Source organism: Fukomys damarensis, unplaced genomic scaffold (assembly GCF_012274545.1).
Source record: "Fukomys damarensis isolate Sample0158 unplaced genomic scaffold, DMR_v1.0_HiC HiC_scaffold_4, whole genome shotgun sequence".
NCBI lineage: Eukaryota > Metazoa > Chordata > Mammalia > Rodentia > Bathyergidae > Fukomys > Fukomys damarensis.
Window position 1 is genome coordinate 37372012 of NW_022900916.1, and position 5572 is coordinate 37377583.

General features: G+C 51.7%; 1 long non-coding RNA gene across 1 annotated transcript; it reads left to right on the forward strand.

Annotated features, from left to right (window-relative positions):
- Nucleotides 1–2987: 2987 nt before the first annotated feature.
- On the forward strand, nt 2988–4856 carry LOC117283420. Its single transcript, XR_004514391.1, has 3 exons — nt 2988–3253; nt 3912–4044; nt 4727–4856. It is a non-coding gene; the product is annotated as an uncharacterized LOC117283420 (long non-coding RNA).
- The last annotated feature ends 716 nt before the right edge of the window (nt 4857–5572 follow it).

Consider the following 5572-nt stretch of genomic DNA (forward strand, 5'->3'; position numbering starts at 1 on the left):
CCAAGGCCAGCCTGGACCACACAGTGAGACCCTATCCCAACAAACCAAAACTGAGTCTGAGGGTCTGATGGTGGACAACATTAATGTCTTGACTCTCATGTTTATACGTAGTTAAATGGAATTTTTTTTTTCTTTTTTGTGGTACTAAGGATTGAACTGAGGGCCTTCATGCTTGGGCTACATTCCCAGGCTTTTTCTTATCTTCTCTCTCTTTTTTTCCCAGTCTTTTTAACAATTATTATTATTGTTGTTGTTTTATTTTGAGACTGGATCTCACTAAGTTGTCAAATTGCACAGGCTGCTTTGAATTTGCAATCTTCCTGCCTGAGCCTCCCAGAGTGCGAGGGTTACAGGTCTGTGCCACCATGCCTGGACAGAATGTTCTTTTAGTGGGTACTGGGAATCAAACTCGAGTCCTTGTACTTTCTTTTTTGTTTTATTTTGTTTTTTGTTTTTTGAGACAGGGTCTCACTATGTAGTTCAGACTGACCTGGAACTCACTATGTAGCCCAGGCTGGTCTCGAACTCACAGTGATCCTCCTGCCTCAGCCTCCCGAGTGCTGGAATTATAGGCGTGTGCCACCACAGCTGGCTCTGGGTCCTTGCACTTTTGAGGCAGGCGGCAGAACCACTGAGCTAAATCCCCAGCCCTAGAATGTTCTATTTTTATAGAAAATATCAAAGTCTTCAGAGATGATGGGCATCACGTTGGCAGCTTACTCTTAAATGGAAAAAAGTTCTTTTTAATGTACTAATAACTTTCCTATAAGTGTGTAATTCACATTTTCAAAAACACTTAAATCAACGTAAAATAATATAGTATTGACCGGGGATTTAGCTCAGTGGTTCCGGTGTCTGCCTTGCAAGCACAAGGACACAAGTTCGATCCCCGGTACCAAAAGATATAAAACTAAATAAATAATAATAATAATATAGTATTAATAGTGTTACTATGTGCTGTACTGATGTGAGAAAGAGGAATCTGAATGCATACATGTATCTCCTTCTGGGGGTTTGTTTTGTTTCACAGTACTGAAGACTGAACCAGGGGCTACACACAAGCTAGGCAGGCATTTTAGCACTAAGCCATATCACCAGCCTTACTTAATTTTTCTATTTAGAGACAGGATCTTGTTATGTAGGCCAGGCTCATCTCAACCTTGTGATCTTCCTGCCTCAGCTTCCTAAATAGCTGGGATTACAGGCATGCACCACTGTATCCAGTATTTTTTTTTTAAAGGGAGAACCAACTCCCTACCTTGGCTGGATTTAGCTGGTTATTTATACAGGCTATAAAGCAATGGGGATAGATTGGACTTTTTATATATGGCATATTTGATATATAACTTACATTATAGGGTTAGCTATGTGTAAATATTTTGCAAAAAGATAAAATTAAGAATAAACCACTTAAAAACAAGATACACAAAACAAACAAATGTCTATCAATAGTGGACTAGTCAAGTAACTTTTGCTACATTCATTAATATGGGTACTATGGCCAGCACAGTGGCGCACGCCTATAATCCTAGCACTTTGGGAGGCTGAGGCAGGAGGATCACAAGCTTGAGTTATGCCTGGGCAACTTAGTGAGACTGTGTCTCAAAGTTTAAAAATAAATAAATTTTAAAAGCCAGGGATATAGCTCAGTGCGAAGGCCCTGGGTTCAATCTCCAGTACCGGGGGCAGGGGGCGGTATGCATGTGGGTGTTTATAGCACCTTCATTCACAATCACCAAAACTGAGAAACAAGCAGGCTGTCCTTGAGTAGGGACAATAAACAAACTGCAGTGTGTGCAGACAAAGGAATATCACTCAGCACTAAAAAATAAATCGATCTCAAACACACAGGGAGGAGGAGGAGGAGGCGTGGTGGTACACGCCTGTGACCCCAGCACCCTGGAAGGCTGAGGCAGGAGGATCACAAGTTGGAGGCCAGCCTGGGCAATTTAGAGAGACCCTATCCCTAAACTTCAAAAAAAATTTAAAGGACTGGGGAAGTAGCTCAATGATAGAGCACTTGCCTAGCACACACAAGGCCCTGGATTTAATCCCTGGTACTGTTTAAAGAAAAATAGCACCTAGGTTAGAGGACGGCATTTGGGGAGTCAAATAGGTAGGCGGGGTGGCTGGGAGTGGTAATGACTGTTGGGGTCCCTGCTCTGCAAGTTAGAAGTAGACTGACCTGGCCAATTGGAAAGGACTGGGAACTGCAAGAACAGGAGCTCTGCAGCGCAGGGTGACAGGCACAGGTTTTTGGGCAGTCGCGCTGGGCACACTCATGAGGATCCAGATCACTGCGGCCTCCACCCGGGCAAGAGGGTTAGGACCCCAGAGAAGAGAAGTCCCTTGCTGCGAGAGTGAATACCTTGGTGAGGCCCAGGGATGTGGCTCAGTGGCATTGTGCCTGCTTTGCAAGCGCAAGACCCTGAGTTTTGTTCGACCCCTCGTAGTGAAAAATAAATAAGAGTACCTTAGTGAGCTATGCGTGTAGCGCACGCCTGTAATCCCAGCACTCGGGAGGCTGAGGCAGGAGGATGGCCGTGAGTTTGAGACCAGCCTGGGCTACATAGTGAGTTCCAGGTCAGTCTTAACTACATAGTGAGAACCTGTCTCAAAAAACCAAAAAAAAAAAAAAAAAAAAAAGGGCCAGGGATTTAGCTCAGTGGTTCTGCCACCCAAGGACCTGAGTTTGATCCCCAGTACCAAAAAGAAGAAAAGAAAGAAAAAGAAATTCTGTCTCAAAATAAGGATAAACTTTCAAAGGGCTGGGGATGCAGCTCAATAAGAAGGCCCTGGGCCCAATTGCCAAGTCCTCTCCCAAGAAAAGCGGCTCTCACCATTCAGGTCACAGGAGTGCTGTGTGCCCGGCAGGACAGCCCCTGACAGTGGCCACATGACCTCGGCCTGAGAGTGCTCTCCCGCCCCCTTGCCTGGCGCTCACACGCTGTGAGCGGAAGTGCTGGGTCCAGTCTGTCCTCCGCCGTCACGCGGGTGCACGGACCCGTGTGGGGCTGGAGACGCCACACAGGGTCTTTGGGCAAAAGCGCACGTGAGGATCGGAGGCCCCTGGTGACAGCAGCACACCCTCTGCTTTGGGGAGCAGTGCACGGGGAGAGGCCCAGTGCCCCCTGGAGGAGCTGCGCCTGTCTCCGAGCTCCCTTCTCAGCCTCTGGCAACTTCAAAGGCCGCTTCCTGTATTGCGGGCACCACCGGCTGCAGCCCTGGATGAGCGGACGAACGTGGGGAGCAGGTGGGCACCACTGACTCCTGCGCGTTCCCTGGTGGCAAACAGAGGTAACCTGAGTCTACACAGCTGGGTACAGGCTGCCCGCACGTCCTCCCCCACTGCCTCCCTCAGTGCAAGATGGAGCGCGACAGGCCCTGCTCACAGCGTGGAGGGATGGGGTTCCAGGCTGAGGGGCCCCAATGCTTCCTGCCGCGGGTCAGTGCCAGCCCCTCACTGTTCCCAGGGCTCACCCCACACACGAGAAGTCCTGTACCACCTTGGGCACATGGTTCTAGCAGGGCTGCAGGGGCCTGAGTTTAGGGCTTGGAGGACCCCTGTTCCTCTCCCACCCTTCTGTGGCCCTGAGGGCAGGACCCCATCGTCACCCTGTCGACCCTACTTTTGCGGACACGCGGAGCCTGCATGGGGTCCCCACAGCACCCCGTGGTACCCAGGCTGACCCCCAGAGGTCCCAGAGCAGTGGCACCGGCACCGAGAGTGAGATGACTCCGGTCACTGCAGCTGGGCATTGGCCCTTCACAGACTTGGGCTCACTGGCCCCGTCTGTAAGGCAGACACCATCACCTTCATTTACCTCAGGGGAGGAAACGAGGCTCGGGACAGGTGGTGCCAGATAACGGCCCACACTTCCCACTCGATGGCCCTCTGTCCCTTTTGGCAGGTCGCTCGTGACAGCCTGAGTTTGGGTCAGGAATGGATATGGCGTACAGGCAGCGTTCCCCTTACCCCGGTCAAAGAAGCAGAGACCAGAACACGGCACTTGGCTCCGATCAGCCCAGTCAGTCAGCATGAGAGTGAGTTCTGGAAGCCCCAGTCAGCAGGCCACCTCCGCATGTCCAGGGCCCTGCTGCTCACAGGGTCCCATGGGAAGTTGTCAACTTCCACGCTCCTCACACCTCGCTCCCCAGGCCTCCAGCCCAGGCAAGCAGGCCTTTCCCCAAACAGCCAAGGTGTCCGCCTCAGTCCCAGGGGCCAGGGAGATGGGGTCTCCCCATTCTCTGGAGGAGGGGCGTCTGTCCCAGGTGCACGGGGAGGACAAAGCCCAAGGTTGGAGTCAGGAAAGCTTTCAGAAAGAAGCAGCTTTTTGGGTGGGTCCTGAAGGAAGTGTAGGCTGAGGGGGGTCAGGAGGTTCGGTGAAAGATGGGCCTGCCAAAGCTGAGGCGGGAAGGCTGGGCCCCAGGGTCAGCTTCGGGGGCACCTGGAGCCCCTGCACAGCAGGCAGGAAGAGGTGTACTTCCGGCCGCAGCAGGATAACCTTCCCATGGGGGGAGGCCTCTGACCGAGGCTTGGATTCTGGTTCCCTCAATGCCCTGGCCAGGTCATTCCCAACCCTCAGGCTCATTGTCCACATCCATGAGGTGAGGGAGGGAGGTGTCAAAGTAAATCAGAACGTTTTTAGCCTTAGAATCTGGAAGATTTTTGTTGTGGTGGTGGTGGTGGTGGTGGTGTTTTATTGGTTTGTTTTTGTTTTGGTAGAGATGCAGGGAATCCAGGCGAAGCTTGTGCTCTATCACTGGAAACATTTACTCGAAGATCTTTTTAAGAACAATGGATATAGCAGGTGTGCTGGCACATGCCCATGATCCCAACACCCGGGAGACTGAGGCAGGAGGATCACCGTGAGTTCAAGCTCAACTTGGACTACGTAGTGAGTTCAAGCCCAGCCTGAACTACATAGCCAGACCCTGTCTCCAAAACATAAATGAAAAAGAACAGTGGATATAAGTGGAGCAGCATACATAGTGGGAGAGCAGAGGGTGCCAGAGGCTACGAGCATCCCCTCCCTCCGGTGTCTACAGGGGAGGCAGTGTGTGACTACCTCTGGGTTTGGGGTCCGTCGGGCCCCCACTGTGCACACCCAGCCAGGCCCCTGACCCAGGCTTCCCACTGGTCCCACCCAGGCTGGCACTGGCCTGGGAAAGGGGACGAAGAGCTGCAGGCTAGAGAAGGAGGCACCCTCGGTTCCCAGGCCCTGGGTGTCAATACCGAGCTGTCTACACTTCTACGAGTCCTGGGCTCCTACAGCCTGTGGAAGTGGGAGTGGCCTGCCAGGGACCCAGGAGCCCTGCCTCCCTGCACACTGCATCTTCTGGGCTTCTGTGACCCGCCAGCCCAGCCACACCTTGGGGTCACTAGTGTGGGAGCCCGGCCATGGCCCTGTAGGAGTTTGACATTTAAAAGGAAACTTCTTCACCTCTACACTCAAGGCATTGATACAATCTGTAACATTCTAGGACTCTGCTTGTTAAACTTGTTGCTGCAGTGGGAGAAACTCAAGGAGACAGCCAAAGATCTGATGTTCTTTGCAAAGAGTCAGAAAAT